A 15,197-nucleotide genomic window follows, 5' to 3' on the forward strand; every position below is an offset into this window, starting at 1 on the left:
TTTTTTTTTTTTTTCAGAACTAGGGATTGAACTCAGGCCCTCGTGCTTGCCAGGCAAGTACTTATTCTACTGAGCTATCTCCCCAGCCTAATAAAAGTTTTTAAAAATTAAAAAATAAAAGGGTATACAGCAATTAACCACTAGGAAGAATGTATGCAATGTGTTAATTACTGAAACTGTCCTACCAATTTTTTTTTTTTTTTTGAGGAACCGGGGATTGAACTCAGATCCTTGCATTTACCAGTCAAGTGCTTGTCCTACTGAGCCATCTCCCCAGCTCCTGTCCTACCAATTTGATTTGAAACTGTCTCATTGCTATTTGTTTATCAATAAAATTATGGGAAAAAATAAAATAAAAAAATAAGTCACTATAAAAAAATTTAAAAAAATAAAAGGGCTAGGGATATACTTTAATGGTAAAGCACTTGCTTAAGTGCCCTACAGCGAGGGCTGGAGGGATGGCTCAGTGGTCTAAAGCACCTACTTGGAACAAGCTTGGCAAAGCACAGGGACCGCAGTTCAATCCCCCAGCACCACATGCCAGCCAGCCCCGCCCCCAGGTGGGCTGAGCTGGCCACACACACACACACACACACACACACACAAAATGAATAAATAAATAAATAAAATTTATAAAAAAAATAAGTGCCCTACAATGAGACCCCAGGACAAGAGAGAGAGAGACAGAGAGAGACAGAGACAGAGGCAGAAACAGAGACACAGACAGACACAGACACAGACAGGATGAACAGAGATGCAAAGAAAATAGTAATACTGAGAATGCTTATTTTCCCCCGACACTGTCGCTGTTTGTGATGTGTACAACAGGCCTCTCAGAAAACTGAAAGGATCAGGAAGTAAATATCTCAGCCTTTATGGGTAGAGAGAGTGAAGAGATTACCTAGTACCAAAATAGCAAGACAGAAGGCAAAGTTCTATTGATTTTTAAATGAAATTCAGTATAAAATTGAGGGCCTTGGGTATAGCTCAGCAGCACAGCATCTGCCTAGAAAGTGTGAGGCTGAGGTCAGTTCCCAGTGCCAACAACAAAAAAACCCCTTTGAATACAGTATTTTGGCAATATAGTTCTATACATGAGAAGAACCAAGTCATTTTGGGAGAAAGCATTACTCTGAACCTCAGATAAGCAAAATTCTATCTTCAAATCACTCTTCTGGAAGGTGATCTTTTGGGGGGGGTGGAAGAGGGGAAGCAGGAAGTTGGAAGAGGGTCTTGCTGCGTAGCCCAGGCTGGCCTTGAACATGTGGCATTCCTCCTGCCTCAGCTTCACATGCCACCACACACAGCCTGGGGTAAACCATTCTCAGGTGGACACTACAAAAATTGGTAACGGGGGAGCTGAGGAGATGGCTCAGTAGAATAAGTGCTTTTCTGGCAAGCATAAGGTCCTGAGTTCAATTCCCGGTTCCGAAAAAAAAAAAAAATGGTGACAAGTGGATTTAGTTTGTGGGTGCTGTGCCCTCCTGTTTAGCCGTAGGCCAGTGTGTATACCTGGAACCTCAGCAGCTCACAGAGGGAGTCCTAAGTCCCAGGGGAAATCCTGGGGATTCCACAATCATAACAGAATGGGCAGGACCCAGGGCCCAGGGTCTTTTACAGTTCAGATTTCTCAGCAAGTGCTTCCTCATTAGCCTGGGAGGCCTGAGGTCACTGCCACACCATGGGTTACTGCTGTTGCACCAAGGAAAGTGGGTTTGTTAGTTACAAAACTAACAAACCAATGTCATAGTCTCATCTTTCCTGTAAACCCAGCACTCGGGAGGCTAAAGCAGGAGGATCATCATGCATTTGAGGCCAGTGTGGGCTACACAGTTCAAGACCCGCTGAACTACACAGTGAGACCCTGTCTCAAAAAACTAAAAAAGAGGGGCTGGTGAGATGGCTCAGTGGTCTAAAGCACCTACTTAGAACAAGCTTGGCAAAACAGAGAGACCGCGGTTCAATCCCCCAGCACCACATGCCAGCCAGCCCCGCCCCCTGGTGGGCTGAGCTGGCCACACACACACACACACACACACACACACACATAAATAAATAAAATTTAAAAAAAAGAAAAAAGAAAAAAAATCTCCACTTCTCTCATTCTTCTTATTCCTCTTATCCAGATTGCCAATCAATTTCCTTTGAGGGGCAAGCATAGCAGATCAGTGTTGCACTGCTAAGTATAGCAAGGATTTCATCCTTTAACATACAAAACCCAGGGGCTGGGAGATAGCTCAGTAATGTAAGTGCCTGCCTGGCAAGCGCAAGGTCTTAAGTTCAATCCCCCGTGCATACGTATGTACATACATACATACATACATACATACAATACAAAACCCAGAAACTCAGCCTTTTATAGGCACCCTGCTTTGTGATCACAGAGGGGAAGGGAGGGGAGAGATGAACAGGGAGGCAATCACACACAAACCTCAGACAGTACTGGACTACAAAAATGCAGAGCAGGGGAGCAGATTGGAAGAAATGAATCAGAAATCTCCCAAACAGGGCACATGCTTGTAATCCCAGTGCTGGGGAAGCTGAAAACAGGAGGATCACTATGAGTTTGAATTGCATAGTGAGACCCTATACCAAATACATAAATAAAAAAAGAAATAAAGAAAAATCTCGGGAGGCCGGGGAGATGGCTCAGTAGGATAAGCACTTGACTGGCAAATGCAAGGATCTGAGTTCAATGCCTGGTTCCACAAAAAAAAAAAAAAAAATCTTGGGCTGTTTGTCGAATCTCCCACAAGAATGAAGACCATTCTTAGCAATCAGACAGTCAACATTCCAGAAAATGTTGACATCACTCTGAAAAGACACACAGTTATTGTGAAAGGCCCGAGAGGAATTCTCCGGAGGGACTTCAACCACATCAATGTGGAACTCAGTCTCCTTGGGAAGAAAAAGAAGAGGCTCCGGGTCGACAAGTGGTGGGGAAACAGAAAAGAGTTGGCAACTGCCTGCACTATCTGTAGCCATGTACAGAACATGATCAAGGGGGTCACGCTGGGCTTCCTTTACAAGATGAGGTCTGTGTATGCTCACTTCCCCATCAATGTTGTTATTCAGGAGTATGGGGCTCTTGTAGAAATTAGGAATTTCTTTTTTTTTTTTCTTTTTGGCGGAACCAGGGATTGAACTCAGGCCTTTGAGCTTGCCAGGGAAGCGCTTATTCCACTGAGCCATCTCCCCGGCCCCAGAAATTTGGAATTTCTTGGGTGAAAAATATATTTGCCGAGTTCGTATGAGGGCAGGTGCTGCCTGCTAGGTATCTCAAGCCCAGAAAGATGAGCTAACACTTGCAGGAAATGACATTGAGCTTCTTTCAAATTCCACTGCTTTGATTCAGCAAGCCACAGCAGTCAAAAACAAGGATATCAGAAAATTTTTGGGTGGTATCTGTTTCTCAAAAGGGAACAGTTCAGCAGCCAGATGAGTAAGATCTGAGAGCTAATCCAGCCACAGAAACAAGCTTCTGGATTGTAAAGCCAACCTGTGATTTTTTTGGGCAGAACTGGGGATTGAACTCAGACCCTTACGCTTGCCAGGGAAGTACATATTCCACTGAGCCATCTCCCCAGCCCCAATCTGTGATATTTTAATGAGACAATAAAAAATTTTTATTAAATAGAAAAAAGAAAAGAAAAATCTTGGGGGGCTGGGGAGATGGCTCAGTAGAATAAGCACTTGCCTGGCAAGCGCAAGGGCCTGAGTTCAATCCCTGGTTCCGCAAAAAAAAGAAAAAGACAAGAAAAGAAAAACCTCCCAGAGGAGGGTGAGTTCTTTCAACAGATTAAGAGTTGTAGGGTTTTTCATGGTTACTCAGATGAAACAAGAAAAGGTTTCAACCTCTTTGCCTCATTGTCTTTGGGCCTGAACAAAATAAAAGTCAGGCATATTCCAAACATCCATTATAATTTTTCTTCTTCCTTTTAAGATGGGGAGGCAACATCTGGTGTAAGATTTGGGGTTTCATTCATGCCAGTAGGGGCCTGGCCCTAGCTCAGTCCTTTAAGTGGCTGCTTCCACAAAGCTGTCAGCCTCAGGTTGCTGGAGTTCGAACCTCACAACTCTCCCGCTGGCCAAAAGTGCCCTAAAGGCATTCGAGGAACCAAAAAAAAAAAAAAAACCTTATTCCATTCATGCCAGTAATCATGGCCAGGTAGCGAAGCACACACCCAGAGGAAGGCCCCTAGGGAAGGCTGCCCTGCCGCACTTCTGGCCTCAGCAGGACCCACGGATTCTAGCAGCTAATACGAGCAGAGAAGCGTACATGGCAACTGCACACACGTCCAAAGGGGCTGGGTTTTGGCAGGAAGAGACCATATTTTCCAAGTTAGTCCAGCTTGCAGTCGACAGGCTAAATGGCCATTTATTTGCATGCAGAATGAGCTGGTGCTCCAAGGCTACCAGAGCCTTCAGGAAGTGGTCACACGCCCCGCCTCATGCGCTAGGAGTACACCAGATAAAGAGCAGGTTTGCACTTATTACTTCACCCTCTCTTCCTGCTCCTGCTCCACTGAGACGTGAAACTGTTAGAAATGGCTTTATGTCACAGAAGACTTTAATCCTTCAAATTCTTGTATAACTTTGAATAAATAGTTACTGTTCCACTTAAAAAGACATATTTTGGAGAGTATATTCATATCTATTTGCATTTGATTTCTAGGTCAACTGATGTGATTATTTTTGTTAAATGTTGTCTAGTGCCCTTAACTACAAGCTGAATTGTATTAAACAGTACAAAGTCATCTTGAGTATTTTAAATCAGTTTGTGTAATTAGGTTTCCCAGTACCTATGGTTACCTAATATTTAATATTATAGAACTCTCCTCAAAAAGTTACCAGTTTTCAAGGCTATAAGGAAAAGCAGAAGACTCTTTTAATTCTGTATTTATCATTTACTTTCTGTATATATAGTTTAATAACCTGCTCGGGTTTAATTTGCCAAGCTTGAATTCTTTACTGCATTTGCATAAATTCTCTACTGTTTAGAGCTTAAAGCTACAGAAGCAATGTTAGGAGTTGCTTGGACTGAATTTTAAACTTTTCCACATTGTTAAACAAGCATATTCTTCTTTTCTTGTCATTAGTCCAAGAAAAATATGCTTAGTGTATACTACTAAAGGCTGCTTATGTGTTAACCTGTCTTAATGCCAAAAGTTTGCTATTAGTCCACAGTTTCCTTAAGAACTCTTTAGAAAAGGATTTGTTTGCCTTAATGAATACTGCTATATAAAAACAGTATAACGAGTGGGGGGGGGGCAGAAGCGGGAAAACCCTGCACCCGAGCTACTCCGCCAAGAGTGAATAGCCACGTCTAGATGGTGTGTCATGAGGACTCGATCTTTCCTTAAACATAATAATGTTTTCTTTTATTCACATGATTTCTTAGTGTATTTTTCATGCAGAACAGTTTCTCGACCTTGATATACAGTGACGTTAAAACTTTTCTTTTCGTGGCAATGTATAATCTGTAAGATATGGTAAGGATCTTGACTGTCTTGGAGGGGATATGATAATACATCTACTGGATGGAAGATCCTATTAAAAAGTAGAAAAAGCTTTAGTAATTATGCAAATGTGATGGTTTGTACCCTGTTTTTCTTTTTTCTCCCGTGGTCTATAATGAAATTGTTATAGCAGTGCAAAATAAAAATCCTATCTATTTTTTAAAAAGCAGGTTTTATTTATTTTTTGTATTTTCAGGAAGGGTCTACAGGCTGTTCAGGTCTTTGTTTTTTTGTTGTTGTTTTTGGGGTTTTTTTTTTTGGCGGAACCAGGGATCGAACTCAGGCCCTTGCGCTTACCAGGGAAGTACTTAGTCTACTGAGCCATCTCCCCAGCCCCTGTTCAGGGTCTTACTACTAGATTGGACTCATAGTGATCTGCCGGCTTACAGCCCAAGAGCTGGGATTACAGATGCGCGCCACCACGCTCCATCTCAATTGTCGTCTCAGCGCGCCCCAGGGGCGGGGCCGGCATGGCAGGCCCGGGGATCGAACCCCAGATGGCTGGCCCTAAAAAGTAGGTTTTAAAACAGGCAAAAAAGGAGGAAGACGTTTGGGCAGTCATATTGACTGTGAAGTGGAAAGCTTTCTGGGTCTAAGTTATAATGGGTTCCACCGCCCTTAGCCGTCCTCTCTCAAGGGCCAGCTCTGAACAAGCCTGTCCGCTGCTCTGGGTGCAGTCAACGACTTCTGTGTAATTACAATTTCTTAAACATGTTTGTAGCACATAATTAGAATTGCAGGATGTGTTTATTTGCTTGTAGCCTCCACCTCCTGCCTCAGCCTGGAGAGCGGTCATTATAGGCACCTACCATCACGCTCAGCTGAGATCACAGATTCTTAAAAATTAATATAAATCTTTGATCACAGTGATAAGACAAGTCAAGAAGTAATATCTGAGGAAGAAACAGAGACCGAGGCTCCCAAGAGCTGAAAGTTGTGATTTTAGAAAGTGGTCTTTAGGCTGTCCCTGAGCCCCCTCTCTACCAGACATGTAACAGATAATAATAATTATGCAGTGAATAAAGACCTCAGTGCAAAAGCCAGATTTCTTAAGTTAGCTTTATGTAAGTTTGCTTTCCATAATCATATGATATGGATAATAATTATTCGTAAAGCACTTAAAAATGAGAAGAGCAAGTGGAAGTATCTATCCTATTGACTTGCTAACCACTGTGCTTGTCAATTATTCAAATGAGAAGAGTAGCACAGTCAGAAGTTTCAAAGAAAACTGATGTGATTTTAGTTACCTTCAAGCAAGCATAAAATTGTCCTAGTGGGATAGGTAAGGAAAAGGTAACGCGTGCCTCACACCTTACAACACTATATTTCTATATTTTAGCTCTATTTTTAAGCTCTTGAGATACTGCAACACCCTGAATTTATAGGTAGTTTCCTGGGGTCAGAAACCAGTTACAGGTTTTTAAACACCTTTAAAATTACAAAACAGCAACTCCTTATCATAATCTTTCTGTCCACGTAACTTAAGGCACACAGGAGACCAATTTTCCTCTGCAAAGAAAACTCACCTTTACAACTCTGCCAGAGGGTGTTGAAACCCTTGAGACAATTTGTTGTGGGAGATGCTGGGGTCTTTAAGAAATATCTTACATCCCTATTCCCTGAAAAGAAAGGAAAAAGGGAAAGAAAGACAAACACTCCCTCCAAACAAAAGCAAAGCACTCCACAGGAAGCCCTGCTGGAATCCAGCCTGGCCCCACCTGCGGCTCCAGACCCAAGTCCGGGTGCCCACACAGCTGGGGGCAGGCAGCTCAGTGTGGGAGTTCCACGTGGCAGCTCTAAAACAAGCATTCCTAAGTCCTCCACAAGCTTGCTAAGAGGACTTGGGTCACCCCCCACAGGCAGCCTCCAGCCTTCCCCACACTGGGCCTGCCCTTCCTGGCCAGCTGTAGCCTGGCCTGCTGGGAACTCAGTAAATCTAGCTGCAATGCTTCGAGCATTTTTTTTTTTTTAGTACTAGAGACTGAACCCAGGCCCTGGCTACAATTTTTTTTTTTTTTTTGGTGGAACCAGGGATTGAACTCAGGCCCTTGCGCTTCCCAGGCAAACACTTATTCTACTGAGCTATCTCCCCAGCCCCCAATTTTTAAAATTTTGAGATGAGGTCTCCCTTAATTGCTAAGTTGCCTAGGCTGGGCTTAAACTTTTTATCATCCTGCCTCAGCCTCTCAGCATACTGGCTTTGCAAACATGCACCACTATATCTGGCTTCCCCTCTCTCTCTTCCCTGTTCTCTTAATTAGTACGTTTGCTGTACATAATGATTACATTCATCAGTCCATGTATACAACACATCTTAATTCTTTTTGCACCCTCTCCCCCTTCCATCTTTTTTTTTTTTTAAGTATCTTACAAAGTCATTAGTTCGAATAGGTTTTTATTTAAATAAGAAATGAAAGCCCAGCCAGACTAAAGCGCCTGCTTAGGCAGAGCACAGCAGCCTGGGCCCCACCCCCGGTGAGCTGCACCCACCCCACCCCCAGGGCACACTGAGATGGCGACTGAGACTGGGCATGTTGGCATGGCCTGTAATCTCAGCATTTGGGAGGCTGCAAACAGGAGGATCACTACAAGTCCGACCTGTGTAGTGAGATCCTGTACTAAATACAAAAAGAAGAAGAGGAAGAGGAAGAGGAAGAGGAAGAGGAAGAAGACGAAGACGAAGAAGAAGAAGAAGAAAAAGAAGAAGAAAGGAAGGCAGGCAAGCCATTTCAAGTCCTGAACAAGGACTTGCAGTTCTACATTGACTCTACCACTCCACAAAATCCTTGGCCTGTATTTTTCTCTCTATAGTGCAGTTTGTAACAGGGCTGGCCAAGAAAATACACAAAGTGGGTATCCCCTGCCCAGCCCCCACACCTGCCCCGGAGCCGCAGAGGCTGCCAGGCTCCCCTGATGAACCATCTGGGGCTATACTGTGGCTCCAGGAGCCACCTTGCCCTGCTCAGGACCCAGCAGGGCCAACCTGAGGACATACAACCCGGCCTCAGGTGGCAGACTTGGGCTCTCACTGACAAGGCCAGAGAACAAAGCAGCCTCAGGCTTTGTGATCTTCACCCTGTCCCCAAGTCTTCCTGAAGGGCCAGAGCTGGTGGCATCACTGAGTCCCCTGCAGACCTGTCCATGCACGAGGCACTGGTGGGCCATGGGGATCGATTCTTCCACAGGGACAAACTTTAAAAGGTGGGTCTGGGTATACAATGGCTACCTCAGCCACATGTGGTGTACACCTACAATGCCAGCACTTAGGAGGCAGAGGCAGCAGCATCACTGTATGTTTGAGCCCTGTCAAAAATAATCCGTACTTTGCTAACTAAAAGAAAAAGAATCTCCAGGACTCTCAAGTGCCCCACCAAAGGGCCAGTGGCCATCTGTTCTTCCTTGGCTGTCCTCAGGAGAATCCAGGAAGGATGTCAGGTGCTGTTTCTGTTTTCTGAGACAGGATCTCACTGTCTCAGAGAGTGAGATGTAGTTCAGACTGGCCTTGAGCTTGCAGCAGTCCTCCTGCCTCAGCCTCCAGAGTGCTGTGATCACAGTATCACCACAGCTACCACAGCTGGCTTCATCACGACATTTCTGAACCCCATCAGACTCCGAGGACATTCAGCCTCAACGAGATCCATGTGTCTACAGGTCCAAGACACCATAGGGCAGCCACCAGCCACCATGCCCTGAGGCTTTGCCTTAGGCATAACTGACACTCAAGCAAGTGGCTGACAACAGAGTTAGATCAAAAAGGCTGCAGAAGCAAAGCATAGTTCTGACCTCAGAATAGAGCTCACATTGCCTTCGTAGGATCTCCATGTATGTGTGAGCACGCTGCTGGTCACCAGTATGTTGGTCTTATCGTAGCCCACAGGGATACCCTCTCCCTTTAGACCTCACTCAGGTCATTCTTTTCTGCGGTCCTTATTGCAAGCTTCAACTGAAAACAACTTTGCCTGCGGGAAGAATTTTCTGGTCCTGAATTCGTTCTCTGGCTTCAGCAGCAAGGCCCAAACTTCCAGAACACAGTTTTACATCCCCAGCCCTTTGTAATTTTTGAGAGTCTCACTCAGTTGCCCACGCTAGGCTTGAACTTGTGAATCCTCTTGCCTCAGCCTCCTAGAATGTTGGTATTTCAGATATTTGCCACTATATCCAGCTAAACCCCCCCCCCAAAAAAACCCACCAACAAAACAAAGCAAGAAAAGAAAAACTTCTATGTTTAGAATCTGGGCTTAGTAGCATACATCTGTAAGCCCAGCATAAAGAAGCTCGAGGCAGGAAGAATATGAGTTCAACGCCAGCCTGGGCTACACAGCAAGACCCCATCTCAAAAAACAAAAACAGAAAACTGCTGTGCTTACATTAAGTATTGAGAAGTTCAGAAGGACTCAATTTATATTGAATGAGCTTTGGGAATGCACATCAAAAACTCATGAACAAACGGGGCACGGCGGTACATTCCTATTCTTCTGGCTATTCGAGGCCGAGAGGAAGGACTGCAAGCTGGAGGCCAGCCTGCACAACCTGGCGAGACCCTGGCTCAAAATCAAAAGGGCTGAGTGTGTAGCTCAGGGCCAAGCACCATAGGTTCAATCTCCAGTACAGTATCATAAAGAAAGAGGGAGAGAGAGAAGGAGGGAAGGAGGGAAGAAGGGAAGGAGAAAGGGAAGGAAAAGAAAGGAAAGAAAAGAGAGCATAGAGTAGAGACCTGGGACCCATGACACTAATGCTAATATGCTCTGTATAACAGGACGGCAAAAGCTGTCCTTCCCTGTCAGGTCTGTGCTGAAATACACGGCCAGGTTTCTTGCACATCGGCCATGGAAAGGAGAGCTGGGTCTAAGTCCTCTGGTCTCTGCAAGGAAATGGCTTCCTGCCTACTTTTGTTGCTTCCCAGAGGCTAGCTTGGGCCTGCAAGGGCATTTGTTGATGGGGTGAGATGTGTTTGTGTGTGTTCCTTTTGGCTCTCAGGGAGAGATTTCTGCCCTCTGCCTGAGAATTCCATCTGAAAAAGAACCTGCAGTCTTGGAAGAAATGTAGATACAGGCTCGATTTTAAGGGAGTTCTTGTCATGCTGAGTTTGTGAAAAAGCAACATTTGGGGGAAAAGCAAATCCACTGAGGCAGTCTTAAAAATACCTGCAAGGAGCTGGGCGTCACCCAGCAGCGTGGTGCCTGCAGAGCGTGCATGAGGCCCTGGGTCCCACGCCTTGCAGTGCAAAACAGAATCCGCAATTGTGCTTCAAAACCGCAAGTGAGGGAGGTATTTTCCACAGGAATGAAACTAAATACACATCCTTGCACTTCTTGGGGAAGTTGTTTTGCATTCTGGGTACTACAGGGTAGAACCAAGGTTGTGCTGCCACCGAGCTCCTCTCTCAGCTCTTTTCTTATTTTTCATTTTGAGACAGTCTCACTATGACGGCCAAGTAAGACTCAAACTCACAGCAGTCCTCTGGTGCAGCCTCCTGAGTGCTGGGATTACAGGGTGGGACACCACACCTGGCTAAAATAATATAATTTAAAAGCTCTTATGATTGGCTATTTACCCTTTAGCAGGATTGTACTGTCATGAAACATACAGTATTTGAATTTTTTTTTTTTTTTTTTTGTGGACCTGGGGATTGAACTCAGGCCGTTGCGCTTGCCAGGGAAGTGCCTATTCCACTGAGCTATCTCCCGGGCCCCACATATAGTATTTGAATATTAATCCTGAAATTTTGCCCTAACTGGTTTCCTACAAAAGAAGCCTAACTACATTGCTTTCCACTGAAAACATACTTCCAGTGGGAAAGAAGGGATTCTCTCTCTCCAGACCTGTGTTCTCTGAAATTAGAACTGCTAACCTGTTGCCTTCCTGCGCATGTGCAGTGGCTGAATTAATAGGCCAGAAAGCAGCAGCCCTAGGAACTGCTCCAGGGCATGGAGTACTTGAAAAGGAAAGGAATTCACACAACGGCACAATACCTCCCTGGAAGCCGTTATGCTCCATCAGAACCCAAATCTATTTCTTTCTCTCATTGCTGGGGATTGAACCCAGGGCCTTGTGTACACACACTGGGCAAAAGCCCAACCCTTCCAATTCTAACTTTTCTCTTTTTTTGGTACTGGGAATCGAACTTAGGACCTTGTGCTTGCCAGGCAGGCCCTTCATGTGTGGGTGAATAGACTTCGTATTTGCAATGAATAAAACTTTATTTCCCAAGTTGGCATTTAAGATATGCAAATACGGAACTGAGTTTCTGAACACTTTAACTCTCTCCTACTTTGCCTCTAGATCAAAATGACCAGTTAGCATTCCCCAGGGGCTTTCTACAGAATAGTGCTAAAAATCCCTTCAGCCCTCTGCTGGCCTCCCCACAAACAAAAAAGTTGGTAAACAAAAGAAAACAAACCCAATAGAATTCCATTTCCTACCTGTTTCAAGTCCCCCACGGCAGCCCCAGTGAAAGCAGGCATTGTGAGCCCTCACTTTCGCCTTTCTTGCTTTTGTTCCCTTGAGAGCCAGTCCTGAAACTTACCCAAGCCGTGAGTCTCTGGGCAAGAGGCAGGTCCGGACCTTAAAAAGAAAGGTTCCAGGGGAAAATCACCATCTTAGTGACTTGGCTCTTCCTTTTTTTCCACATCAAGATTTTGCTGGGGCCACCAACCTGCAACCTACTCTCTTCCAAGTCAAACCGCCAGATACCGGTCATGTTAGCGGCCAGCCTGGCCTGTGGAGGATTAGAGAGTGGTCTGTGACATCGCTCCTCTTCCCCACACCCAAGTGGGCCCCATAAATGGTAACACTCAGCGGGATGCACCCCGAACTTTAAGCCTCAGCAATGACTAAAAGGAAAGTACCACAAATCTACCGACATTATCTGTCACACAAAAGAAAGGAGAAGGAATTAATCAAAGTCTCTCTCTTAATGCAATGCTTGATTGAACCACCCCAATCCCTTTTTAAATAGGATACTGGTGGCGGGTGACCCTGCCGACACACCCTGGCGAGGTACACAAGGAACACTTGTTCAGTTTTTTCTTTTCTTTATGACCTCATTAAAGAGGATTTTGAAGACTGTTCCTGAAGATGAGAACAGGGTCTTCTTTTTTCGGTACCAGGAATTGAACTCACAACCTTATGCTTGCCAGGCAGGCAATCCACCACTGAGCTATATTCCTGACCCAAGAACAGTGTCTGAAGACATCTGGAGCTGTGTATGTCCTTAGCCTTTTGCTGCTCTGCTGGCTGCGTCTCCATGTTCAGCCTGGGCACACTCTGCTCACACCCACCTCCCCCAAAACAAGAGAGTCTGGACTAAAACCTCAGCACAGCAACCCTCTATGTGCATGCACATACGCTGGTTTCTTACAACAGAAAGTTTGGCCCCAACCAACTTGAGATCCATTCTCTTTCCCATCTCCTCCAAGTCAGGAGCTGCCATTAATTAGCTCTGGCGGCTGCTTGTCACTTCTTAAGAGAGGGTGGCTGCTGCCAACCCTGCCTGGTGTGAAAATACTCCACCACCAGGAAGGCTTTCCTCTAAGTGTTTGTTGATTCCATGCTTCCATTTAATATGGAAGATTCTGTCTTACGATCGAAACAAACAGATTTATCACTGAAGGCTTGCAGTGAGGCCAGGGAGAAAGGAAGCCAAGGCCGGAGCCAAAATGTACTATTTTTATTGACTTCTTAGAAACCAAATAACCTGGCATATTAGTGTGTGCATTCTGCAACAGACATTCAGCCCCATTGTACGACTCCGAGGAGAATAAAAGGAAACCCTACTGTTTGAAACCCAGCGGAACATCCCCACAACAGGGCCCAACTGTTCCTCATGCATGAATGGGAAGGAGATGAAAGGAGAGATGGACTTCTGAGGTGCAGCAAAAAACAAAGACAACAAAAGTGCTGGCCATGAGGGAATGACACAACTCACTGCAGCGCGAAGCATGAGAGAAAGGGGCGCGGACAATGGTGCGGACAGCTAAGTGACACGTAGGAGAATTGAAAAATCTACACAAGTGTCTTTTCTCTCCACCCTTGGGGAAAAACAATTAAATGTTGGTACATCTGTCATTAAAAAAGAAAGGAAAGAAAAAGACCACTAAAAAAAAAAAAGAAAGAAAAGAAAAAGACCACTGAAACCTGGAGCCATGGTTGGGGCTGGTCACTTAACTCCCCAAAAACTGCAACCCTCCTGCTAAAGCTCGCCGCCTGTTTCTCACATTTGCTAAAATGAAGAGATTTCATTTCTGTGACGATTTCTGACATCTGAGGATGGGGTAGCAAATCAAAGCTTCCTGAAAATGCATGTGGACGAGATGGGAACCCGCATGCAGAGCTCAAGGTCCCCCTGTGAAAGATGGGCCTCGGGAAACGCAGATGGAGAAACCTGGCTGCTGACGCAAGGCAGTCCCGGAGCCACAGACTCTGTGCACAGACGCGGACCTGCGCATAGATTTCGGATAGAACCTGCGCTTAGCGGCAGCTCTAAACCCTGTACGTTTCCCCACTCTCAAGCCCTAATGCCAGGAAGACTGTGTAAAAAACTCAATAGGAATGAAGGAAGCGTCCTTCTCAGCCCCACTGTGGGGCAAAGGCAGGCACAAGAGGCGACGGCAACAATTACCTTTGGATGTTTCTGTTTTTCTTAAGCACACCCACACCTGTCCACACTTCACTAACATTGAGCCCCGCTAATGAAGTGTTCAGTGAGCAAATCCCACCGACCAAATATATTAAAACCCACCCTATGAAACCCCGCTAGATGTTTATTGCTCCGGAAGTCCAGCAGCCTGGGAAAGTCACACCAGGTTTTAAACCTTGCTCCTTGAGCCTTCTTTCTTGCTTGATAAGCCTGCAGCCTCGCACAAGACCCAAGATGCAGTTATTGACCCTGTCAGAAAGCCTGATGAATGGATAACCGCTGTAATTGATTAGCAGAGAAGTGTGAATTAAAACAGGGCATGGCATCAATAACCAGCCTCTGACAACAGAGCCTCACGTCGAATGTAAAACAAGGGCCTGTGGCAATATCTCATCAAAGGCTCGCTTTTTTTAAGTCCAGAGGGAAGGGGAAGTAAATGGCCTGGTGTCCTGCTCTCTGCAATTCTTCCTTCCTTCCTCCTGGGAATGATGCCTTGTGAAGCCACCAGCAAACAGTATGGAAACTCAGTGGCAGAGTACCTTCGTGTATCAAGCCATCCGGAGCAGTTCAAGGGTTCTGTGACACCAGGACTCAGAGAGCAGGTAAGAAGTCCTGTTCTTGAGCCGAGTGCAGTAGTACATGCATGTAACTCTAGCTCTAGGGAAGCTGAGGCAAGAGGACTTCTGTGAGTTTGAGCCCAGCCTGAGCTACATGGTGAGGTCCTGTCTCAAAAAGTAACAATTTTTTTAAAAAAGGCCTCTCTCCATTTTTTTCTTTCTTTTTTAAAAAATTTATGTATTTGGCACAGGGTCATACTACACAGCTCGGACTCGTAATGATCCTCCTGTCTCAGCCTTCTCAGCTCTGGGATTACAGGTGTAGGCCAACATGCCCCAATTTATCTACATTTTTTCACTGAGAACTCTCTTCAATTATATCCTCATTAGGGGCCAAGGAGATGGCTCAGTAGAGTAAGTGCTTCCCTGGCAAGCACAAGGGCCTGAGTTCAATCCCCGATTCCACAAAAAAAAAAAAAAAAA

The 15,197-nt window shown here is 45.2% G+C and overlaps 1 protein-coding gene and 1 pseudogene across 2 annotated transcripts in view; one reads left to right on the forward strand and one right to left on the reverse strand.

The window, feature by feature from the left end:
• Positions 1 to 15,197, reverse strand: part of Clybl (citrate lyase beta like) — a 250,878-nt gene that overhangs the window by 128,124 nt on the left and 107,557 nt on the right. The gene's annotated exons all lie outside the window — the stretch shown is intronic.
• LOC105742163 lies at positions 2,758 to 3,446 on the forward strand (annotated as a pseudogene).

The sequence above is a fragment of the Octodon degus genome, unplaced genomic scaffold (assembly GCF_000260255.1).
Source record: "Octodon degus isolate 3935 unplaced genomic scaffold, OctDeg1.0 scaffold00039, whole genome shotgun sequence".
NCBI lineage: Eukaryota > Metazoa > Chordata > Mammalia > Rodentia > Octodontidae > Octodon > Octodon degus.